Source organism: Thalassophryne amazonica, chromosome 3 (genome assembly GCF_902500255.1).
Source record: "Thalassophryne amazonica chromosome 3, fThaAma1.1, whole genome shotgun sequence".
Taxonomy (NCBI): domain Eukaryota; kingdom Metazoa; phylum Chordata; class Actinopteri; order Batrachoidiformes; family Batrachoididae; genus Thalassophryne; species Thalassophryne amazonica.
Genome location: NC_047105.1, coordinates 43,767,967 through 43,794,608, shown reverse-complemented (window position 1 = coordinate 43,794,608; position 26,642 = coordinate 43,767,967). Strand labels below are relative to the sequence as shown.

The 26,642-nt window shown below is 41.0% G+C and overlaps 1 protein-coding gene and 1 long non-coding RNA gene across 8 annotated transcripts in view; one reads left to right on the top strand and one right to left on the bottom strand.

Annotated features, from left to right (window-relative positions):
* Window positions 1–100: 100 nt before the first annotated feature.
* LOC117506606 lies at window positions 101–25,500 on the bottom strand. The gene is made up of 4 exons (XR_004559514.1): window positions 25,489–25,500; window positions 15,367–15,373; window positions 2,111–2,115; window positions 101–191 (listed from the first exon to the last, which is right to left on the bottom strand). It is a non-coding gene; the product is annotated as an uncharacterized LOC117506606 (long non-coding RNA).
* Window positions 3,043–26,642, top strand: part of LOC117506605 (R3H domain-containing protein 2) — a 207,404-nt gene continuing 183,804 nt past the window's right edge. For 6 of the 7 annotated variants that reach the window (XM_034166125.1, XM_034166122.1, XM_034166127.1 and 3 more), the window contains exons 1-2: window positions 3,043–3,288; window positions 3,590–3,642. The gene's annotated coding sequence lies outside the window, so the exon portion shown is untranslated. Of the gene's footprint in view, window positions 3,289–3,580; window positions 3,643–26,642 lie in introns of those variants that run through there. The other variant, XM_034166121.1, reaches the window with a different exon arrangement.

Below are 26,642 nucleotides of genomic sequence, written 5' to 3'. Positions count from 1 at the left end.
TCCTGTCTGATCTCATCCATCAACCTATCCAATACCATTGTGAACAAGAAAATACTCAGAACTGATCCCTGATGTAATGCTACCTTCACCCTGAATGAATATGTAATTCCTACCACACATCTCACCTCTGTCACACTGTCCTTGTACATATCCTGCACCACCCTCACATACTTATCTGTCACTCCAGACTTCTCCATACAATATGATAGCTCTTCTTTTGGCACCCTGTCATAAGCTTTCTTTCAATCCACAAACACACTGTGCAACTTCTGTCCTCTATACTCCTCCATAGGCACTCTTACAGCAAACATTTTCCATGATTTTATAAAACAGTCTGGTTAGGAACTCCACTGCCATCTCTCCTAAACATTTCCATGCCTCCACTAGAATGTCATCTGCCTTTCCACTCGAATAGAAGAAGATGACGAGATTCGCCTGAGGTCAAGAGTGCTCTGGAGCAGGTTTTCATCTCTGTCTCTGTACCTTTCCCTCAATCCTGACTTGTCACCCAGTTCCTGCCACTGAAAAACATCCCCACAGTATGATGCTACCACCACCATGATTCACTGTAGGAATGGTACCTGGTTTCCTCCTAACATGATGCCTGGCATTCACGCCAAAGAGTTCAATCTTTGTCTCATCAGATGGGAGAATTTTGTTTCTCATAGTCTGAGAATCCTTCAGCTGCCTAAACAGGGGACAAAGCGTGTCTGAGACCCGCTCCGCGGTTAAGGCTGGGTTTCAACTGTTTTACAAAGAATGCTTCCTTGACACCTCTCTCAGGTGAGAGAATGCTTCCATTCTTTGTAAAACAGTTGAAACCCAGCCTTAACCGCGGAGCGGGTCTCAGACACGCTTTGTCCCCTGTTTACAATGTGGTACTCAGGTCAAAGCAGTTTCAGTCTTTTGTTCATGGTAATGAGTCATTCACGTCATAAGGAGAGAGTCGTCAAGGGAGCCATCAGGGGAGGCTTCCGTCCTGTCATTAGGAGAGTGCTAACTAGAGCACAATAGGTGCTAATTAGAGCTATTGTTTAGTCACTAGCCTATAGCAGTCAGCCTCTTGGTAGGTGGGGTCTGGTTAGGTTAAAAAACTCCAGCTTTTGTTGGCTTCTGGTTTATTCTTCTCTACAAGAGTCAAGACAGAAGTCAGACTACCAGAGCAAGAATTGTATCTGAGGAAGCTTCTGTGATTTGAAGCGAAACGTCCTCACGTCAAGCAACCCAGTCCAGTCGAAGATTCAAGCTTCTCTACTATGGAAACCACCTGGACAACTGAGAGCCTACACAGAAACATTGCAACCTTATATGTAGACAGGCCTATCTCGGCTTTCAGTGCTTACCAGTCGAGTGAGTATAAGATAAATTGTGGAGAGCTGGGCATGTCCCAACTTGTCCTCTAACACTCCGAAACGGAGGTGTTCCTTTGTCTCGCTTCATCAGCGAATCGGTCGTGATGCGCGAAGCCTCCGCGCGACTTTCCATGACAAAATCTCTTGTTAAAAGTGAAATCTGCCGGAAAATGGCTGATGTCCAGCTCTTGTGATAACCAGAGAAATTGCACACGACAGTCCCGGCTCCACACAGCCATCCGTTTAGAAATGATGTGGTGGTTTCTGCCTCTCGATGGTGGCTCGGAGCGCGGCGCACCGTGCACCATTGTGGGCCGTCCTTAAAGCTGTAGTAACACTCCCTATTCTCTGTGAAGCCCGTAAAATTTTCACCAAAAGCCAGATAAATTTTTCGTATGGTTTCCAGCTGCCTGTCTCTAACAGTTTCTGAAAAAATTCTGATGGAAAAAAAAAGCCCAAATCATTCCGCCATTTCCTCGCAATGAAACAACGATGAGAGGGGTGGAGCAGTGGTCACTCAAAGCCTGCCCACAGGCCAATGACGCAACCGACAGGCGTGGAAAAACTCATGCACGTGCACGAAGGTTCAAGCTTGGCTGACGTAAAAACATATGAATCAAATCCATATAGTTTTTGAAAAAAATAAAAAGGTACGATACTTTTCTAACAGACCTCGTATCTGGACTTGGATCACCACTCAGAGTACCTTGGCTTCACATCCCATGTGGCTGAGATTCGACAAAATTTACGGTTAACACCCTGCCTCCTTCTACCCTCCTCATTTATGCAGGCTTGGGACTGGCACTCAGAATGTACTGACTGCACACCGCACATGGCTGAGTTGCAGACAACTGGTCCAGCCCCCCCCCCAAAATAACATTTATTTGCACCACCCTGGTGAAACGTGGACATCCCTTGGACTTTTCCCAGTTTCTGGGGTCCTCAACACTGAGGCAACTGTGTGCTGGATAATGCACACACACCACATGGACAAAATGTCATAAATGATGTTCTCTCACTGATACTCTTCAACTTAGTCTTCCCAAGTAACTGTTTGTTTGACACAAAATTATACCAGCGCCCCCAAAGAGAATTAATACCAAAGACATGCAGTCGTGGCCTTTGGTTACTGGTAATCCAGATCTCACAACCAGACAGGAAGCATCAGAACCCTAAAGATTTGTGCCTTCATTCTCCTGCAAAGGTATTGCTGTCACCAGACACCCTGTCTTTAACGGTCAAGAAAAAAATAAAATACACAGTCAACTACTTTTGATCACCTCTGTTGAAAAAGAAAATTATGCCAATAATATTTAACAATGCATGTCAGTTCACTTGTGTGCACGTTTACTTTTTCCTCAGCTGGGCAGTGCTTGCCTGACCCCACGCGGAGGACATTGATAACTACAGTAAATTGACAAAATCGCTCCGGAAATAGCAAACTCTGAAAAATTTCAAAGTAAAGTCTGCATCGGCATTAGGCATTCTGTCTCAATCAATAAAACCATATTTCTGGCAAATATAAAATAAATAAATAACGAAATCGAAATGATGTTAACGGAAAAAAACCCTTCAATGATGCACAGTGTTTACGCAATTTTATCTCTGAATCAAACAAGAATCCTTTAAAAGTTTGAACGTTTTTCTTTTTTTCACTTTTACCCTTAACGTGAGAACATACGGCGCTGACGTCACTGTCGCTGAGGAGGGGGGAAAAAGTGACGCTGATATACACACAAGTCGGAGCACCGACGGGGGAGTAACGTTTTGTTTCTTTTTTTTTTTCCCTCTTTAATTTGTGGTCTTTATTCTTTGCTGTGTGGCTGCCACTCATTCCTCCTCGCCGTTAGCGCGGTTCTTCCCCTCACCCGGTGTTTTTGACAGTCGGGGTCGCAGTGAACCAACTTAAGCTAGCAGCACCATTACATTAGCATTGGTAAGTCATTCGGAAAGCTAGCAGCTGCTGTTTTGACACCTGCACAGTTTTATAACCACGCTGCCCCTGTTACAAACATGCGTTACTTTGTTTGCTTATCAGTGTTGATATCATTGCTGGTTACTGTTGATATCTAACACTGAAAAGAAAATGCTAACTAACAGGCTAATGGTAGCTAGGTGCTGTAGGTGGCTAATTACACGAGCTAACGTCGTGAGTTAGCTATTGTTAGCGTGTGCTAATATTTTCATTTATACTATACAGCCATCCGTCTGATCACAGTGCTATTCGTTCTCTGCAGACACAACCTGAAGGATACTTTACGGCCACTCGCTAGGTGCACTCAGCAAAACGGTGAGCTGAACCTCAGGGCTAACTTGAGATAACTTCAAATTGATTTCTTGATCCTTAGCCAGATATGTAACGTTAAGACCCTTGTTTTTTAAGTCATGGCTATACTACAAGTAGCCATATTATTAACGTCTTTTGATATCATGTGTGAATGAAGCGCTTTAAAGCTCTGGTGATTGGGTTAAGTTGTGATGAAGTGATTTTGATTTACAGCTGTTTATTGAGTCCCTTGAAAGGCCACATTAGCTATAACCTGTGCTGAACCGATTTGGCCACCGATACAAACACAACTGTTTATCAATGAAAACTAACAGACCTTCAGTGGTTACAGCTTACAAAATGGGTATATGCCTAATTTCTTTGTTCTGTCAGTGTACAATATCACTATTAATTTTGGATTTTGGACTCATAATCTGATGAAACGTCACATGGGGCTTCAGGAAACTGATGGCTATTTTCCCACTATTTTTTGGTAGATTCTAAGCTACATAATTAATCAAGAGTAATCAACAGAGTTGTTGAGGATCAGTTTACAGATTATTTACACAACTTAACATTGCTAGCATTTGGCTAGTACCATCTTTGAGGCCCGTTTAGTGCAGTTTGTATCTGTAATCATGCAGCCAAGATGAACTATAATGTCAGTTGAGGTACAGAGCATATATATATATATATATATATGGCTATAATATTCTGGCCATGCTTGTCAGACTGCTGAGATTCCATGTCAGAAATGCAGAGAAAGGAAGCAAAACTAACCAGAGTATTCCTCAGTTTAAAAAAAAACAAAAAAGCAATACAATACTGTACACAAACCATGAGTTGCTATTAGTATGCCACCCATTGTTATTTAAACTGCTGTATTTTTTGGGTTACCAGTTACACTGGCAAATTGCACCTCTTAAAAAAAGAAGCCTCTTGAAGAGGATAAACAAATTTGTTATATAGCTACGATAGTATACGCGCTCTGATTGGCTGATTTCCCGTCTGATATTTTCCCATAACAGACCGTTACCATGACAATTGGTCCGGATCACGTATAAGTTTTGTGACTTTGTTTACAATTTTCACAACATGAAATAAAACAAAACAAAAATCGAACAAACAAATTATGGCTGACGAAGAGGACCATTCTCTGAATGAATTTTATTACACTGACTAGTTTGAATTGGAGGATTTAACAGCAAAGAGCTCGAAGTGGATATGCAAAATGAAGACCAACAAGATGAAAACACAGCTCCAAACAGCCATATAATAAACAAATTGCCATATAATAAACAAATTATTAACCTCCCTTGTTTGGTCTGTACAGGTAGGGCATGTCAAATTGTGGTCGAATTTCAAAAATTTCTGAAATTGAAAAGGCCTTAGCAATAAAATAGTGCATTTTTGCGTGCTGAATGTGAATATGGCCTTCAAAATTAAATCAACTCATGTTTAGCTACTGGCATTTTACTTTGAAAATTCTAAATGAAGACCAACAAGATGAAAACACAGCTCCAAACAGCCATATAATAAACAAATTATTAACCTCACTTGTTTGGTCTGTACGGGTAGGGTGTGTCAAATTATGGTTGAATTTCATTTCATTATGGTTGAACACCAGAATGGTAGATATTAGTAGCGTAATGGATTACGGGTGGTTGATAAGAACCACCTGTCCCCTCCGGTTCAGAACACATGTAAGCCCCAGATTAAGTGCAGAGTTTGCATATGGCCCCATTAAAAAAACAAAAAAACAAACAACCATTAATGTATCATCTCCGCCTGCATGCCAAGATTAGCCTGCATCAATTTTAATTTTTTTTTCTATTTGTTTATTTATTTTTTGGCCAAAATTTATTGGTGGCGGTACAGCTGGTGCAAGAACCAGCACGTCCGCTAGGTGGTGCTGAAGCTGGCCGAAGTTTACAGAGCCGATCCGGAACGTACCGCTTGTTTTCATTGACAACCACAGATGTGAGGACAATGCCGTTTATCGTTACACAGATTGCTGACAAAGCCAAAAAGCTGAAGCCATGGTACTGGGTGAGTGTTCGACTCCGGGTTTTTACAGGTTGCCTGGACACGCAGATGGATTTCTTACACTGGAAAAAAGTCAGAAACGGGATGTACCTAAATGTAGCAGAAGCTAATTGGTCCGCTGATGGTTTTCAAAGTTAGCTGAAAAGCTAATCTGCTAACAAAAATGTTAGCTTTGCTAATTAGCATTTAGCCTTGCATCAATGAGAGGCTGGATGTGTAGCAACTTCCTACTTTTCTCTGATAAGACTGAAATAATGGTTCTTGGTCCAGTGAGACATCAGCATCAATTTGACCAGCTAAGGCTTAGCCTAGGCTCATATGTCATACATCACACTGACAAAGTGAGGAACCTTGGGGTGATTTTTAATCCTACTTTGTCCTTTGACCTCCACATTAGAGATATTACGAAGGCTGCTTTTTTCCATCTGCGAAATATAGCAAAAATTCGTCCCATCCTGTCTATGGCTGATGCCCAGACCCTGATTCATGTGTTTTGTCTCTTCTTGATTGGACTACTGCAATGTTCTGTTTTCTGGTTTACCGCATTCCAACATTAGGGGTCTCCAGTTGGTTCAAAATGCAGCTGCCAGACTGCAGAAAGCAGAAAGTTCGACCACATTACACCAAATTTGGCATCTCTTCACTGGCTTCCTGTCCCTCTGAGATTAGACTTTAAGGTTCTGCTACCAGCCTATAAAATTGTTCACGGACTGTCACCTCCTTACCTAGCTGACCTAATTAAACCCTACATACCAGCCTGGGTAGGGCTGGGTATCGAGAATCAGTTCTTTTCGAGTATCGTTAAGAAATTATTCCATCCACCGATATCAATAGCCTTTTTGCTTAACGATTCCCTTATTGGTCCTTCAGAGCCGCCTTTGTTTTGAGGATGGTTGTGAGGAAAATGATCATTTCTCTACATTGATTACAGACCCTGCAGGGGGTCTGTACTCAACAGTTTCTGCGGCATGGCTCTGCTTTGAACCTTGAACCAATGAAGCAGTGGTCTGATCCACTGCTTTGTTGGTTCTTTGCTTTGCTCCTCTTCAGAAGTGAAAACTCCGCTTCGTAACCCCTCTCAAAGCCATTAAAATGTGTCAATCTTGAGTCACTTTTTTGTGGATTAAAGTCACTAACTGGGACACCTGTCTTGTTGCGAGAAAGAATTGATAAAGCGCCTTGGGGCAACTGATTGTTGTGATTTGGCGCTATATAAAAAAAAATTGATTGATTGATTGATAATCGTCCTCTGTACCGTTGCTCCAAATGCTTTGCTGCTCTGAGTCCACTTGGAATTCATAACTTCAAAGCGAATTGCCGTTTAAATGAAATGACACCTCTTTCCAAATGTTGTAATACAAACAATAAACTGCAATCAATTGAAATGTTTTTTCCTCCCAAAATGAGATGTGCTCTGCGCTGACGTGCAGCAGCCCAAGTCTGTATGGCTGTAGACCTCCAGTCTCCAGCAGCCGTATGGAGAGATATTCATGCCATTAATGTCTGAAAGGAAACGCTTTTGACAAAAACTACAGATTTTGTTTATTTCTATTTATGTTCAGAGAACAAGGATCCAGTGACCAATTTCATATTTATATACTTTAAGACTCAATAAAATGTTGTTGACATTGAAAACCTGTAAAGCCTACTTGTAGTAAACAGAAAATTCACAGGAGGTATCGATAAGCGGAATCAATATTGATCAAATTTTATCAATTCCCATCCCTAGGCCCGGGCTTTGCTTTCTCAGGGTGCAGTACTACTTTGTGTCTCTAGGGTGAATAAGAAGTCTGCAGGTCACAGAGCTTTCACTTATCGTGCCCCTGTTCTGTGGAATGATTTCCCCCATCAATAAAACAGTCAGATTCTGTAGACACTTTCAGGTCCACACTTAAGATGCAGTTATTTTCCCTTTCGTATGGCTAGCGTACTGGCATAGTATGTTACTAATCTAAATTCTGGGTCTTTTAGTGAAGCTTATGCCGCGTTCACACCGCATGCCACACGACGTCACAAATTCGCATCCCTCGCCTGGTGATGGACGCGCCACCATCGCCTAGTGTGTCGCTCTGCTGGAGTCGCGTTCACACCGGACGCCATTCAGCGCCACAAATTCATCATTTGCTGCAAGAGCTGTGTCTGGATGATGGCCGCTTTCAGCGGTACTTCCACCTCTCCAGGACCCAGTTTGAGGACCTCCTGTCCCGTTCGCACGCGCACATGTGGACAGTTAAAAAACAAAAAAAAAAAAAAAAAACAAAAACTGGCTGCTACGGTGCTGCTGCTCAATCTCCCCTCAAACTCTGTCATAATTGTGTTATAAACCAGTCACCATTTGTTTTATTATACATCTGTGTAGTTAATAAATAAAATAATCTTTACGGATGATTCGTTCACGCGCGCACATGAAAAAAAAAAAACTGGCTGCTGCGATGCTGCTGCTCGCTCTCCCCTCGAACTCTTTCATAATTGTGTTATAAACCAGTTGCTGTTTGTTTTATTATACATCTGTGTAGTTAATAAATAAAGTAATCTTCATGGACGATTTGCTCGTGCGCGCACGTGAAAAAAAAAAACTGGCTGCTGCCACTGCTGCGGTTCTGCTGCTCGCTCTCCCCTCAAACTCTGTCATACTTGTGTTATAAACCAGTCACCATTTGTTTTATTATACATCTGTGTAGTTAATAAATAAAATCTTCATGGACGATTTGTTCGCGTGCGCATGTGGGGAAAAAAAATGGCTGCTGTGGTGCTGCTGCTCACTCTCCCCTCCAACCCTGTCATAATTGTTATAAACCAGTCACCATTTGTTTTATTATACATCTGTGTAGTTAATAAATAAAATAATCTTCACGGACGATTTGTTCGTGTGTGCACGTGAAAAAAAAAAAAGAAACTGGCTGCCATCATGACAAAAGGGACATAAGTCCTGCTCACAGGCTGGCTGCCAGAGACAGGACATGTCCACATTAAGTATAAACTCCAGACATCTCCACGTCACTACCTATGCAGTCCCTGATTGGTCATCGCAACGCGACAAGATGAAAACGTTCAGATTTTTCAACTTGAGGAGGAGGGCGACGCGCCACAAATGCGCCAATTGCTCAAAATCGCTTCATTCACATCCATCGCATCGCATTGCGTGGCTTGAACTTTTGTGGCGCCACAATGCGTCCTTCCATAGGGATTACATGGCAACCTGTCGCCGTCATCGCTCACATGTCCTCCGGTGTGAATGCGGCATTAGACCTAGTGGCCGGCGATCATCTTAGTATTTCTTCTGTTTTTGTTCTTGCTTAATGCTGACAAATTATTCTGTATTTTTTGTCTTTCTGATGCCTAATTCTGTTTTTTTTTTTTTTTTCTGTCTATTTGAGGTGCAGCTCTATCCAGAGATATGTGTGGTGTCTGTTTCTTCAACTCTCCTGTCCTGTGCACTGGCAACATTTCCTGTATATTCGTTTTGTGAAGTCACCCCTTTGAGTCTGGTCTGCTTGAGGTTTCTTCCTCAATTCATCAGAGGAAGTTTTTCCATACCATTGTCGCCTGTGTGCTTGCTCTGGGGGTTGGTAAGGTTAGACCTTACTTGTGTGAAGCGCCTTGAGGCAACTTTGTTGTGATTTTGCACTATATAAATTAAAATAAATTGAAATTGAAATGAGCAGATTAGTGGAACTGTGCCTAGCACTGCTTATGTACATGTGATTTCATAGTTTTTTTGCTTTTAATAAATTTGCAAAAATATCAAAAATGTTATTTTACTTTGTCGTTATTGGCTATTGTGTGTACAAGTTTGAGGTAAAAAATAAATTTTATCCCTTTTCTAGTAAGGCTGTACCATAACAAAATGTGACAAAAGTGAAGCGGTGTGAATACTTTCAGGATGCACTGTACATCAGTTACATGGTGTTTTATAGGTCTATAATAATTTAAATTTGGATTTGCGGTATTGGAATAGCATTGATAATGTAACTTTTTATTTGAATGTCACTGGTGTAGCTTGTGTAGAGTTGTAGCTTTACAACCAAAATGTCAAGTGTTTAAATTGCTGTTTGGGTGGCAATGTGAAATGTAAGATTGGAGCACTTCCTGTTTTTGTGATTTGTAAGACCTTACAAATACACCCACTCACACATCTTCAACCGCTTACTCCAGTTAAGGGCCCCGGGGTCGGGGTTGAAGCCTATCCCAGCAGTCTTATGGCATGAGGCGGGGTACACCCGCCAGTCTGTGGCAAGGACACATATACACAGACAAATACATTCACACTGTAACTAGATATAGATTCGGGTAGCAGATTAGTGTGTGGTGTTTGACTGACTGTGCAGGTATAGGTGCTGGTACAATAGCAGGTATGCTATACAACCAGTTTCAGATGAATTGCAAGGGCATTGATGACGAGAAAAATAATTGCTCTTTGTAGCTCAGGTAACTGCAATGTCTTAGTCTTGCCATTTGACTCGAGATATGTGGTCACAAACTTCAACAAACCAGATGTTGGGTTACACATTTGTGAGCTTGTTTGAAGTATTATCAGAGAGAATATAGAGAGAGTTGACTTCCTATATGCTGCATTGTAATTGGCTGAGCACCGGCCACCATTTTGAATGTGTGTAACTGGGTGTTGCTATCGACACACAATGGCAGTCTTTGTGTCACTCTAGACTCATATTAGAGACAAAAGTTTCTGTTTACGTGCATTTGTCATGACCATGGATCATAACTACAATACCAGCAACATCAGAATCAAATCAATTTTATTTATATAGCGCCAAATCACAAAAAACAGTTGCCCCAAGGCGCTTTATATTGTAAGGCAAGGCCATACAGTAATTACGGAAAAACCCCAACGGTCAAAACGACCCCCTGTGAACAAGCACTTGGCGACAGTGGGAAGGAAAAACTCCCTTTTAACAGGAAGAAACCTCCAGCAGAACCAGGCTCAGGGAGGGGCAGTCTTCTGCTGGGACTGGTTGGGGCTGAGGGAGAGAACCAGGAAAAAGACATGCTGTGGAGGGGAGCAGAGATCAATCACTAATGATTAAATGCAGAGTGGTGCATACAGAGCAAAAAGACAAAGAAACACTCAGTACATCATGGGAACCCCCCAGCAGTCTAAGTCTATAGCAGCATAACTAAGGGATGGTTCAGGGTCACCTGATCCAGCCCTAACTATAAGCTTTAGCAAAAAGGAAAGTTTTAAGCCTAATCTTAAGTCAGAAAAACATCAAGATCTAAAGGAACTGAGTGTTCAGCTATCAATTGCACCAAGTACACTAAAACAAACAAGGACGTGGCATTCTACTCCTTTCCAAAGGGTATCGTTAAGAAATGATTAGATCCACTGACATCAATAACCTTTTTGCTTAACGAGTCCTTTATTGGTCCTTCATTGTGGCCGTTGTTTTTGGGGGTGTTGGTCAGGAAAATAATTTCTCTGTTGATTACAGACCCCGCAGCGGGGGTTATAATATACTTACAGCGCCTTATTTTTTCTGTGAAGGCTCTGTTGTCCAGGTGGTTTCCATAGTAGAGACACTTGAATCTTCAAGCAACTCAGTCCAGTCGAAGATTCAAGCGTCTCTACTAGTGCCTTATTTTCCACTCTATACACTCCACAATCATAACAGCTGTTTAAAGTGGATATGACACTTAGACAACATAGTGTTATTACATGTAACAAAGGTTATATAATTCGGTCACCCTAAGCGTTTTGGGAAAATGGACACGGTTCTCCCGTTATATACAACATTTGAACGTCCGCCACTGAAAAATGTGCACGAATGCTGCCAGAATGCTCCTGGTTTGAATGTTCTTCCGAAAGATACGGCTCCAATCTGTAGGGTCTAATCACTGCTGCAACATCCTCAGGATTTGAGTCAGTCTCGATTTCCTCACAGAAACAATCCACACTTGAAGAGGAGTCAGAAACGTTCTTGATCTTGTCACTGTCCATGCTGAGGGCTATCTGTTCCTGTTGTCAATCTAACAGACAAAGATGGGACTCTACACGCTGTGACGTTACGGCATCACGTGACCGCTGATGGAACGCTGCCAGCGCGCTTTCCAAGAAACACACTTTTGAGAAGCTGTACAAACTTTATTTCTCAGTGATAATGATTAAAACCACTTTCAACTTACTGTACTATATGTATATTTTGATATTTATATCAGTTTTACTTAATTTTTTAGGTGTCATATCCACTTTAAATAAACGTTTGTAATAGTTGTTCCTTCTGTTCTAAAGTCAAATAGTGCATTACAGTAGCTTGTAGTACACTCAAGAGAAGTTTTGTTTACAAAACCTCACTCCACTGCAGCAGCCAAGCTGCCCCAGTTACACACAATCAAAATGGCGTCCAGATTACATCATTTTGTGGGAGTTGGCCCTCTCTGTGTTCTCTCTGGTATTATGGCAAGGCCATGGGTGGGAATGTCCTGATGCCATTATCAAGTTTTGGGTTTGGACACGGCTTCTTATAATTGTAGCTACATTAATTTTGGTTAATACAGAGAACGAAGTATCTGGTGCTTGGGAAATCATTAAACAAAGATAACAGAAGTAAAAACATTGTAAAATTGTCAAATGGAGTGAAAAGTGGTCCATGTAATTCATTGCGTGATGTGGTACTAGTAGTTTTTGGAGACACAGTTGATGGCTTTTATTCATACAGGGTGATGGATGACCAGTACTCATATCCAGAATCAGTGTATGTCCATTGGAGCAGTATAAGAGCTATCCCTCATCATGCCGCCCCCCCCAACAGGGCTTGCTACACTCCATACTAAAGCTGTTAAGAAGAATTCTTTGGCTTAGTTTGGAATTTTTTCTTTTTTTCTGACACAGGCACAAATCAAGCCCCTCTTGAGTTTCAGACAATTTCTGAACAGCATCATCTGGTGAGAATTCAGTGAAGAAATACTTGACAAATGGTCATCACACTCTGTCTTGGCTTTAGTGCTACATTTTGACAGTTGAGCCTAAAATAGATAAGTGTTGTCTCAAACAAGGTAGGATCACAGTGCAGTGTGTTGGATGTCTGATTCAATCATCTGCTCTGGGAAGCAGCATGTGTGTCGAAAAACCTAAATATTCATATCAGTTGGCACAAGCTAGTCATATGACATCTCAAATTGGCATGTGGCAGGCAGGCACCAACAGTGATGTCACATTTGAAGTTGAGATTTTTTTTTTAAATGTCACCATTTCCCTGTTCTATTGTCACCTTAGTTGAATTATAGGTCAAGGTTGCACTCTGTGAGGGAGAGAGAGAGAGAGAGAGAGAGATGTCTGTTCTGATTTCAGTTAACACTATACTGTAGTTGGGAGGCTCCTTTGTGCCTTACTTAGACTGTCTGAACTCTGTCAGTTCTTAACACAATCTCCAGATGAGGACAAAATTATTGGATCCGCTATGATGACTTTTTTTTTATTTTTTACAAAATTTTCCCCAAGTGTTTTGTTTTAACAGAGCAAGGAGTTTTCCACACAGTATTTCCAAAACTTGTATTATTTTGGATGCTTACATTATTTTACTTTGCACACAGAAACAAAATTATTTCACAAAAATGACCAGGATCAAAATTATTAGCTTTCTTAAGAACTGACCTTTTTGTTGAAATATAGCACATACCACTGTTGTACAGTGATGTACTTAAAGTTTGTAATTCTCAAAGCTTGTAAAATCAAGTTAAAACTGAGGGTTATCTTCCAATGTACACCCAGCATTAACACCAGTAAGGGTGTTTTTAATGAAACCAGAAAGCATCAAAAGAAATCTGTTTCGACTTGCGAAAAAGAGTTGTTGATGCTCACAAAGCAGGAGATGTTATCGCAGTGTTTCCAAGTGTCAAGTACTGGAGTGAGAAGTAATATCAAGAAATTGAAAGAGAGCCACATAGTATAAAACAAGCCTGGCAGAGGTAGGAAGCAAAAGATTTCAAAGTCTGTGGAATGTAACTAGTGAGAGATGCCTAAAAACCCCCAGAACAACTGCCAAGACACCACTAGTAAATGACTTAACCAAGCCAGTAATTGTACTCTCAAAGAAGACTATCTCTAGAGCCCAGGCAAACATGGTATGCGAGGTAGCAGACCAAGACAAGCTCCACTTCTACAGAAGAGACATCTTCAAGCACAACAACTACCACTTTTAGGCAGCAGATAGCACAATGTATTGTAGACTCTTAACACTAGTTAGCAAAAAAAAGTTTTTTTTCTTGCATGGACATTGAGAACTGATTTAGCTGAGCTGAATCCGAATCTGAGCTCTGATTTCCTCTATCACATCACTTTTTTTTTTTTTTGCAATCTGCATGTTCCGTATTGATGGATTATGCAAAAGTTGCGCATTCACTCACGAGTTTGACGCCAGTAATCATGCACAAAAGCAGCGCCAAATGCATAGTTTTTAAACCAGGTGCACGAAATGTGAACAAGAGCAGTAATATTGTTTATGGCACTGAAAAGGTGTGCGAGACTGCAGGACATGTTGTAACATGCCCTGACATGTCCAGCTTGTCCACAATTTCTCAGATAGTCACACGACTGAAAAGCCACCGAAAGCCGTCTGAATCTTCCGAATGGTTGACGAGCTGGGCATGTTACAACATGTCTTGTGAGACTTCAACACAGATGCGCTGTTGCTGCGCCATCAGCTTCGTGCCGATGAACTTCACCGCCACTCTTTTCATGGCAAAATCTTCTTTCACAGTGGAATGTGCCGAAAAAGTGCTGATGTCCACCTCTTCTGCAATTTCTTGGATAATCACACGACGGTCCCACATCATCACAGTGTTCACTTTGGAAATGATCCGGTCATTTCAGCGTGTTGATGCCGATCAGAGCGCGGCGTGCCCTCCACCGTTGTGCGGACGTCTTTAAACCGGTTGTACCGCTCCTTAATCTGTGTGAGGCCCAGAGGATCGTCACCGAAAGCCATCTGAATAATCCGAATGGTTTCCACCTGGCTATTGCCCAGTTTGTGGCAAAATTTGATGCAGTCGTGCTGCTCCAGTCGTTCCGCCATTTTCCTTGAAATGAAAATCCACCGAGCGCACTGCACATGTCCTCACACAAAGGCTGCTTACAAGCAAATGACGTAACCGACAGGCGTGAAAAAAATCATGCATGCGCACAAAGGTTCAAGGTTGGCTCATGCAAGCACACATGATTCAAATCCATCAGGTTTTTGAAAAAAAATAAAAAGGTCGGATACTTTTCTAACAGACCTCGTATCTAAAAAAACATGATGTGAACACCAGATTCAGATCAGCGCCCATAAATTACCCGAAATCTGCTGAAAAACTCCATGCATGAAAATCGTGTTCAGTGTAATCTGAGTGTTACCTGACATCACCTCTGTTGCCGAGTTAAGAAAAATTAATGACTGATTGTGGAACATTTCTCCCTACACCAAATTGATCACTGATGATTATTTACACAGTCCACAGCTCCATGTTCTCTGTTGCATGCACACATCACTGAGCATGTTTGAGTGCTTATAATAAAAACAAAATCGATGTCTGGTTTCTTTTCCATTTTGAAACAGCCTCTCCACACCACAAAACTAACTTAATGAAGCAAGTATAAAGGAAAGTGTTTAACTCATTAAATATGCCAGACATTTACAGTGAATGATTTTTATTTTATTTTCCTGTCATCAAGGAACCAGCAGAGTATCTATTTAAGCCTCTGCATACCCATGCACTCCAAAGCACAAAAGGGCTTTTACTGTTATCCAAAAAGGACAGAAATTTGAGTTTTTGCCAGTAGGACTGACAGAATCGTTTTTATTTTCATGAATGTGGCAATTCTCTTGAGAAACATCACCTTAGACATTTTGGCCATGTGGCACATTTGTCTGTGCATGATCCAGCATGTAGGTACCTGAGTGTTGAGGACTTCAGTAGCTGAAGAAGGCTAAGGGGACACCCATATTTCACCTGCTTGTGGCATATTAAAGGATTATTTACTGAGCGTGAGATTTGTATGGGACAATATCAGGCTGAGGAATTGACAGTAAGACCTCGGAGCGAAAAACACAGAGATGTGATATTCCCCTACGTAATGGGATGGAAAAATCACCTGAAAAAAAGCCGGGGGTTGGGGAGGTGCTTAGGCCCACAACAGATAAGTTCTGATTTTAATTTACACACATCAAAGATTTCTAAAAAAATCTCCTTTTTTTTTTTTGTTGCTTAAAAACTAAAACTTTTTTTTTTAAATCAAAATGTAGAGTAATCAGAAATTAATCTTGAAGTTAAAAAAAGTAAGGATTTTCTTTAGCTAATAATTGCTGTGTATAAATTAGCAGTTCTGATGTTCCTGACACACGTCTACGGGTGATTCTTTAACTACGGGCACTATTGGCCTTGTAAATGTAATTTCTACCACACCGTTGCCTTACAATATAAAGCGCCTTGGGGCAACAGTTTGTTGTGATTTGGCGCTATATACATGTGCTCTGATGTCACTGTTTATCTCCATAGAAACTACCAAAACAATCTTTCATACAAACTGTTTAAAGGGACATTACAGTGTTGTGGTGGACAATAGTGTGGGACAACTACATTTTGTTAAAAAAAAAAAATCACAACAGTTGTATGACATTGAATACCCCAATTATGTTTTGATTATTTTACTGATATTTTATTCAGAGATATTTTAAAACATTAGAAAAAACGTTTCTTTACCATTCATTTTTATCATTGAAGATTAAAAGTCTGGGTGTGGGACAAGCACAAAATGGCAATATTTGCATATAATGATGCTCAAAAAAGGTGAAAGTCATCATAGACTACTAGAACAAATTTCTTAACACACTTTCATTGTAAAGATAACTATAAAAGTGTGAAATTTCCCCTTTTTTTCTGTTTTTCATACAATATGATCAAAGGACATAATAAGTGCCCGTAGTGTAAGAATCACCCCTACATTGTTGTGTTTTGGCCTGATACTTCATTTCTTTTGGCTTTAAAGTAAGGCTGTAACAAAGAAGAAAAAAAAACTATGGCTTTACTTCACAAAATGTGGCTCTCAAAATGCAGGCAATAGTGTTTCAGAGGGTTATAAATTTAAAAATCTTCTGGGGGAGGCTGCTCCCGATCTCCCCTATCATGCCATGTTCGGTGCGCATCTCGCTGTAGGAGAACTTCAGCGGGCAGGAGAAGTTTTTTTCCCCACCACGGTGCATGGGTCACTGTAGAACTTTAGTGGCTGCAGGAAAACCTTTTCCCCACCTCGGTAACCTTCGTGCGCTGTCCCATGGAAAAGGCATGTTATGAGGAGTGGAAAAAAAAAAAACTACAGTGTGAAACGGCGGATGATTCTCTTTTGTTTTCCCACAACAGACGAAAGCCCGGTAGTGACTTCAATCAGCAGAAAAGTGAGTCAAAAGTGAGAAAAGTGAGACCTCTTTAAATGACTTTGACTGTGGTTGATGGGGAAAAAAAAATGATTTCTCTGGGTTGATTATGAACTTTTTGCTTCTGATTTAGAAGCAGCATGTCCACAATCAACTTAGAGAAATGATTATTTTCCTGCTAAACACCCTCGGAAACAGCGTAATAGCCCAACTGTAGAGTAATTTTTTCAGCAGCATAACGGGCCGTTAAGCTGTTATAATGCTGGTGAGAACCCTTTATTTATGGAGTATGTTCATGTCCGACTTGGTTTTTGTAATCATGTTTTTAGCTTTCTTGTTTGTAACAAATTTGATACGAGATCTGTACCGATTGTCATGGTAACGGTCTTATATGGGAAAATATCAGGCCGGAAATCAGCCAATCATAGCGCACGTAGCATCGTAGCCATATAATAAAGAGGATTATTTTCAAGATGTGTGAATGGACTGATTGTCTGCCTGGGTGGTTCCATGGTGTTGTGGATGCAGCAAGTGCAGCACCAGGCTGCCTTTGCTAAGAGAAAAATGGAGTACCTTAACTGTATGTCGACATGTTCCTCATGTAGCTTGCATACCTTGGAATTGCTTTACCTGCCACATTATCTGGCATTGATGAATCCTCAAGCAAGGTCTGGCACAATTTAAAAATAGCTTAGTTTAGTTGATTTGCTGAATGGTTTTAAAATGCCCCTGTCCAAGATGCATTATTAAAAATTTAGAACATGGAAGTGCATATGATTTTGTGTTGAAGATAAATGATTTTTCTGCTATGATGGTTGATATAAAAGCAGTAGCAATGCTGTGTTTTACAGGCTGAATTCACTGAAATTAGCAGTAATGTTCTTAAAGGAATGATCTGTATTTGTCAAACAGGTGACCATATCTGATTCTGTCTCTGAATGTCTGTTTGCAGCAGTAGAAGAGTGTTTTTTTTTTTTTCTAGAGAGATTTCGAGTTATTTATAGATCTCTACCAGAGCTCTAAGCATGGTGCTGCTGCTCCTATCGCTCTGCTCTTAACCACTCCTGTTTCTCACTCTCTTTCTCGCTCCCCATCTTCATTTATTACATCTCCCATTTCCAGTTCTGTTGGGTTTGTTTTCTATTTTTTAGTGTGCTTTTCCCCACCGTTTGTCTCTTGCATTGTTGCTGGTTTCTCTGATTCCATGTCTATCATTTATTGCCTGCTTTGATGTAAATTATTGATCAGAGCTGAACAGAGGTGACTTGTTGCATCGCTTCAGGTGTAGCGTCATATTGGCTATATAGCTCCTTGAAAGGGAAGTTTTAGGGGCCCGTACTGGAGCTGTTGCTCCCGCGACCTGATCTCAGATGAGCAGTTGAAGTAGAGTGTGCTCCTTGACTCATTTTACTGTCACAGCTGCAAAAAGGATGGGGTTTTGCATGATTGAGTGTGTGTGTGTGTGTGTAGGATTGAGAGAGAGATAGAAAATATGTCACTGTATCATTGGTTCAAAGCAGGAGATTCAATAAAATGTCTCAGAGAGATTATCTAGTGAAAGAATACTTCCTCTATTAAGACCTTAATCCACAAATGATGAATCAAAAATGAATGCAGGGACCTCTATCCACATTTTGTAAACATGTTTTTTGGTATGAAAAACAAACAAACAAAAAATCCAGGTCATTATTTTGCAGTTTTTTCTTCATGGTTTTATGTTTGTTGTGTTCAGCATACATTCGAGCAGCTTTTCAAATGAAAGTAATCATAATTCAGAAGGTTGTCTTTGGTTATTGATAATCTCTCAGCTCCTTTATACTCCTTTTTTTTTTCCCCCCCTCCTAGCCTGTCACTGCTTTCTTTCTATGAAATCAGCTACCTGGCTGCCCAAATTCCAACGCTGCTGCTGGTTGGTTGAGGTATTACGTGGCATTAGTGCATACCATCCCTTTATCCCGAGCATGTGTCCAACCTGAAACAAACCTTTTATAAGGGCAGAGGGATGATTACCGAGTCACTGGTGGATCCTCAAAGTCAGATAAGTGACAGATGGAAGCAAATAATGCAAGTGTATGAGGTCTATTAGAAAAGTATCCGACCTTATTATTTTTTTCAAAAACCATATGGATTTGAATCACGTGTGATTGCGTCAGACAAGCTTGAACCCTCGTGCGCATGCGTGAGTTTTTTCACGCCTGTCGGTTGCGTCATTCGCCTGTGAGCAGGCTTTGAGTGAGGAGTGGTCCAGCCCCCTCGGTGGATTTTCATTGTCAGGAAATGGCGGAATGATTTGGGCTTTTTTCCATCAGAATTTTTTCAGAAACTGTTTGAGACTGGCAGCTGGAAACCATTAGAAAAATTTATCTGGCTATCAGTGAAAATGTTACGGGCTTGGTAGAGAATAAGGAGTGTTACTGTCGCTTTAAGAAATCCGCCGAGGGGGTGGACCACTCCTCACTCAAAGCCTGCTCACAGGCGAATGATGCAACCGACAGGCGTGGAAAAACTCACTCATGCGCACGAGGGTTCAAGCTTGTCTGACGCAATCACACGTGATTCAAATCCATATGGTTTTTGAAAAAAATAATAAGGTCGGATACTTTTCTAATAGACCTCGTATAGGCCACCTGTAACCAGAGGTGAGCACAGTTCCGATAATCCGATAACCGATAATTATCGAAGATAATGTTTTCATTATCGGATTATCTTTTTAGATAACTTTAAAAACCATTATCGGACTAATTATCTTGCAGTAAATTTTTGTCCGATAATTTTTAGACTGATAACGTGGTAAATAAAGCTGAACAGCTACAAATATTTATAAAACTTATCAAAAACTTAAATCAGTTGAGCACCTACCTGTTAAATGTTTCGTAGCTGATGTGTAGTTCTACCCTCTGCAAAACAGAGAAGAGGTGCTTTAAGAAGAAACCGCTCTATCCTCTGCAGGCAAAGGAGAACTGGTCCCCCCAAAAAACAAAAAAAAACTCGTTTCTCTTAACCCCATTCTGATACGCGGGCAATATCACCCAAGTCATCCAGAGGCATACATTTTTAACTTATGGTTCAACTTTTAACCAAACTAATGTCAGACAAGTTATTTAAATTGATGTCATTTCTGAAGTTTTATAAAGTGAAAATATCAGATATATGTTTTAGTTTTAACGTAATGCGCTAATTTTTAAGGTTTTAAGGTGCGTTTACACATAAGCAAGACGTGTTACGAATGTCATTTTTCTGTCATTCATGACACATTCCTGACATTCTTAATGTGACTTAACGCATCTGAATAGGTTTCGTAATAGTGCATGTTGGTGCGTGATATGCTTGATATTCGTGGAGCATGTTTTTGCCTGTCAAAAAATCTTCCATGAATGTCACACACACCCTCATTTCGTCCCACATCGTGGAGGTCGCAACTGAGCTTATTGATCCATCTTGATGAGCAGTGATCCTTAATAGAATGTGACAAAGTTCGTAGTGGTTCCTGTGATGGTTCTTGGAGCCCAAACTGTCACGCGTTATTACGAAGTGACAGGGAAACTGTCAAGTTTTGACACGACTTGTAATGCGGCATCACATTTCACTGCGCGCCATGACGAATCAGTTTTCTGTCACGTGCACACAATTAAACTCGGCTCTAGAGTGTTCAGTTTGATGGAGTATGCCGAAGAGGAACAGTGACACGAAGTCAGCCAAGTGTCATTCTACAGTTCCTGCTGAAGCTCCTCAGGAGGCTCCTGCAGGTGTTCCATCTGCTGTTGTAACCGTTTAGCGGGAGAACGAGTCTGAGCCAGAGGAGCGAGAGGAGACTCATGTGCAGCCAGACATCTCTGCACCTCCTCTAGTCCGGCAGAGGAAGAAGCGTGTGCACAATTAAACTCTGCTGCACCGCATTCAGTTTGATTGCTGACACCAAGTCGGCTAAAAGTCTCATTTCAGTGCTCTTCAGCACGCTCCTGCAGGTGTTCCACCTGCTGCATGTGCCTGATGCTTGGGAAAACGTGCAAGATGAGAGCCGCATGAAGCCACACATCTGGCTCTGTCCGTCTCCTCCTCTCTGCACCACTCCATGGCACAGAGCCCAACTACCCATGCAGTCACAAAGTTCTGTAAAACTGGAGCGATCTGAATTCGGTTGGATGAATATGGGTGGGTGTGTGTGTGTGTGTGTGTGTGTGTGTGTGTGTGTGTGTGGAGACAATTCGCCTCGTTCACAACGTGACAGAACTTAACAATGCGCTGTTACGCGCAATAGCGCAACAATGTGGAACATTATTCTTGACCGTGCGTAATGGTTCCTGATAATTCTCCAGCAACACGTGTCGTAACAGGTTGCAACAATTCCTGAGGACACCTGACGCCTCTGCCCTCTGTACTTCGTGGCATTCGTGACTTGTCATCGTTATGTGTAAACGCAGCATTAGTGTGGATGTATGCTGTGTCCAGCAGTGCATTATGGGTAGTATAGGGTAATCTCAGTACGTTCACGACATGACAAATGCATTTCAGACACTCTGATCAGGCTCTACGGACAACAGCATTAAACTCTAGTGCCTAAAACTTTCGTGAATATACAAGGTCTGTTAGAAAAGTATTGGACCTTTTTATTTTTTGCAAAAACCTGATGGATTTGAATCATGTGTGCTTGCATGAGCAAACCTTGAACCTTCGTGCACATGCGTGAACTTTTTCACGCCTGTCGATTGCATCATTTTCTGGTAAGCAGCCTTTGTGTGAGGACATGTGTAGTGCGCTCGGCGGATTTTCATTTCAAGGAAAAAGACGGAACGACTGGAGCAGTGCCGCATCAAATTTTGCCAGAAACTGGGCGACAGCCAGGTGGAAAACATTCGGATGATTCAGGCGGCTTTCAGTGACTTTTCAGTTGTGTGACTATCCGAGAAATTGTGGAAGAGGTGGGCATGTCACAGCATGTCCTGTGAGACTTCAACACGAAGGCACTTTTGCTCCGCTGTCAGAAGCAGCATGAATTTCACAGCCACTCTTTTCACGGCCAAATCTTATGTCTTCTACAGTGGAAATCTTCTACAGTGGAATGTACCGAAAAAGTGCTGATGTCCACCTCTTCCGCAATTTCTCGGACAGTCACACGATGGCCCCGCATCACCACAGCATTCACGTTGAAATGATCTGGTCATTTCAGCATGTTGATGGCCGACTGGAGCGTGGTTCGCTCTCCACCGTTGTGCGGACGTCTTTAAACCAGTTGTACCGCTCCTTAATCTGTGTGATGCCCACAGGATCGTCACCGAAAGCCGTCTGAATCATCCGAATGGTTTCCACCTGGCTGTCGCCCAGTTTCTGGCAAAATTTGATGCTGCGCTTCTCCAGTCGTTCCGTCTTTTTCCTTGAAATGAAAATCCGCAGAGCGCACTGCACACATCCCACACAAAGGCTGCTTACCAGGAAATGATGCAATCAACAGGCGTGAAAAGATCACGCATGTGCACGAAGGTTCAAGGTTTGCTCATGCAAGCACACGTGATTCAAATCCATCAGGTTTTTGCAAAAAATAAAAAGGGCCGATACTTTTCTAACAGACCTTGTTTTCTCTGGGTTTATAGACGTTGTTATTGTGTCTGCGTTTATTAAATTCCACGCATATTAAATGTCGCAGACACAGATTATCTGGAATTTTGTTTTGGCAAGTTTTCAAGGTCTCTACTGCCATCTACTGGCCAGTAGAGTTCATTCGCCCTATTGACGTATCCCATAAACCCTTGCGTGCCAGTCACTGCAGTCAAACAACATATAGAGAATCAAATAAAATCAATTTTATTTATATAGCGCCAAATCACAAAAACCCCAACGGTCAAAACGACCCCCTGTGAGCAAGCACTTGGCGATAGTGGGAAGGAAAAACTCCCTTTTAACAGGAAGAAACCTCCAGCAGAACCAGGCTCAGGGAGGGGCAGTCTTCTGCTGGGACTGGTTGGGGCTGAGGGAAGAGAATCAGGAAAAAGACATGCTGTGGAAGAGAGCAGAGATCAATCACTAATGATTAAATGCAGAGTGGTGCATACAGAGCAAAAAGAGAAAGAAACACTCAGTGCATCATGGGAACCCCCCAGCAGTCTAAGTCTATAGCAGCATAACTAAGGGATGGTTCAGGGTCACCTGATCCAGCCCTAACTATAAGCTTTAGCAAAAAGGAAAGTTTTAAGCCTAATTTTAAAAGTAGAGAGGGTGTCTGTCTCCCTGATCTGAATTGGGAGCTGGTTCCACAGGAGAGGAGCCTGAAAGCTGAAGGCTCTGCCTCCCATTCTACTCTTACAAACCCTAAGAACTACAAGTAAGCCTGCAGTCTGAGAGCGAACTGCTCTATTGGGTGATATGGTACTAAGAGGTCCCTAAGATAAGATGGGACCTGATTATTCAAAACCTTATAAGTAAGAAGAAGAATTTTAAATTCTATTCTAGAATTAACAGGAAGCCAATGAAGAGAGGCCAATATGGGTGAAATATGCTCTCTCCTTCTAGTCCCCGTCAATACTCTAGCTGCAGCATTGTGAATTAACTGAAGGCTTTTCAGGGAACTTTTAGGACAACCTGATAATAATGAATTACAATAGTCCAGCCTAGAGGAAATAAATGCATGAATTAGTTTTTCAGCATCACTCTGAGACAAGACCTTTCTAATTTTAGAGATATTGCGCAAATGCAAAAAAGCAGTCCTACATATTTGCTTAATATGCGCATTGAAGGACATATCCTGATCAAAAATGACTCCAAGATTTCTCACAGTATTACTAGAGGTCAGAGTAATGCCATCCAGAGTAAGGATCTGGTTAGACACCATGTTTCTAAGATTTGTGGGGCCAAGTACAATAACTTCAGTTTTATCTGAATTTATCTGATTAACTGATTCCTTCTGCTCAAAGTGATATTAATCAGTGAAATCACCTGGTGGAGTCAGTTTCTGCAAAGAAAACCTTCACCCTCTTGGCCCTTTCTGGAACAAGTTGCCCACCCCTGATCTAGAAGATATAATATGTTAACTTTTTGAAAAAACTGGTAATAAATATTGTACTTCTTCATACTCATCTAATTTATTTTTAGATACACTTGTGTTTACGTGTTTTTAAGTGATGCCCTTCAACCTTGCAGTAAAAACAATTTCCACAATGACATAACCTCAATAAAAATGTCAAAGCTAAAATAATGGACCTCACCACTACTGCCGGCTTTGAGTGTAACACAACTAAATCATTACTTTTACAGCCAGTTTTCTTTAAACATATCGGGATGGATGAACATTTAAACCTTTCGGGATGGATGAACGTCCCATGAAATTTTATTGAAGTTGATTTATATCAACTTTATTTTGGTTGTTCTCAGTTTGTTTGTGGTTGTCACTGCAGATTTCGAAGGGACTACATGTTGACTTGGCACATTTTATGTGGGATGCCCTTCCTCCAGGTAAATGAAGATATGGCTGCTATGGTTCAAATATCTGGGGTTTTGCTTGGGATTCTGATATTTCTTTTAAAATTATTACTTACTGCATCCTTGTGCTCTCTCGGCCTGTCATGATAAGAAATTTTGCTGAGTGATACGGTGCATCCTGGAAGTATTCACAGTGCTTCACTTTCTCCACATTTTATGTTACAGCCTTATTTCAAAATGGACTAAAGTTATTTTTCCCCTCAAAATTATATTCACTGCACCCCATAATGATAACATGAAAAGTTTTTTTTTTCTCATTCTTTGCAAATTTAAAAAAAAAAAATCACATGTACAAACGTATTCACACCCTTTGCTCAATACTGTGTTGATGCACCTTTGGCAGCAATTACAGCCTCAGGTCTTCTTGAACATGATGCTGCATGCTTGCTGCACCTATCTTTGGGCAGTTTTGCTCATTCCTGCTTGCATTTGAGGATTTTGTTTCTCCTGGTCAGAGAGTCATTTAGATGCCTTTTGGCAAACTCCAGGCAGGCTCCATGTGCCTTTACTAAGGAGTGGCTTCCGTCTGGCTGGTGCCTGGTTTCCTCCAAAGCTGCCCTAGTTTCTTAGTTTTTTCTTTGTTTTTCTGTTTTTTTTTCTGCTCAGTGGGAAAATTAAGCAAGATTTTTTTTTCTTTCTTTTTTTTTTACAGTGTTTCCCTTGCATTTTCAGTTTTCTAGATATAAAATAACTTTTTTCGGGAAACAAAGAACTTCTGGTGTAACACGAGTCATGTTGTAATTAAAAGACTAATTTAAAAAAAATTATATTTAAAGAGTGTTTTTACGTCATTTCACCCCTTGTATCAACTGGTGCATTGATGTAAGAAATGGTGTCTAAAAATGTATACGTTTGGGAGGTACACAAAAAATTACTTGAAAAGGGACCAAAAAGTATACCACGAGTCTCATGGAAATGCCCAAAAACTTATTCCAGTTGTCGTTATGGGGTGTTGTGAGTAGGGATTTTAAGGGAAAAATTAACTTACTCCATTTTCGAATAAGGCTGTAATGTAACAAAATGTGGAAAAAGTGAAGTGCTGTGAATACTTTCCAGGTGCACCGCACACGTGATTTCCGAGTTGTTTTTTTTTTCTTTATAAATTTGCAAAAATCTAAAAAATAAAAATACTTTTGAGGAGAAAAATGAACTTCATCCATTTTGAAATAAGGCTGTAACATAACGAAATGTGGAAAAAGTGCAGCGCTGTGTATACATTCCAGATGCATTGTGTACTGCCTCAGAAAATTTCGAAGTAAACTATATCACTGTTGTCATCAGTGTTGTTTTTTTTGACAATTTTATGCCATTGATATGATGATAATATAGCATAAAAATGCAAGGGCATCCCTCTAATAAGCACTGAAATATTAATTCTCAAGAATATTCAACATTGGAATTGAAATATGAAAAATAAATCACTGAAGTATCCTAAATCAGTGATTCATTTTTCAAAAGGGTGGTATGGGCTAATGACCCCTTAGTGCCTGGTCTATTGGGCCTTGTTTTCCATATGATGGACCCTTTTCAGACATCAGTAGGCTTATGCGAAGTGGAACACAATATATAATTCAAGATTTGTCATGTATTTTTTTTAATCAATTATTAGAGCCACAACTTGATTTAATTTATGTAAAGTTAAATATGAGGCAGATTTCAGTATTTTTCAGTGGCATAACGGATCACTATTGAGTAGCCTCACTGAAAGACTGGAGTTGCCCCTGTCAGTGCACTCACACACACTCTTCAGCCTTGTGCTCCATTAAAGACAACATGTTCAGCGCATGTACGCCTATAAAAAAAAAAAGGATTGAGGGCAAAGCGTCTATCCTCTCTTCCCCGACTAACTGTGAGCCCACTGAACAGAGCATCGCAGTCTGAGCGTGTGCACAGCAGCTAGCAGCTAAAGGAGCTGCTAGCTGATACGTTCACTGCGCGTCGGACATTTTAAAGCGTCACGGAATTTCGCCTTGTTTCTGCTTAATACTGACTGAATGATTTAAGAGGCTTTATCTTTATCACTTGATGTTAATAATCCCATTAATCCATTTGATTGCTTTGGATGAAGAGACTCTGTCTCAGATTTGCTGCTGTGGTCCGAAATGATGCATGCGCAGATGCAAAAGGCAGACCAATTTTTAG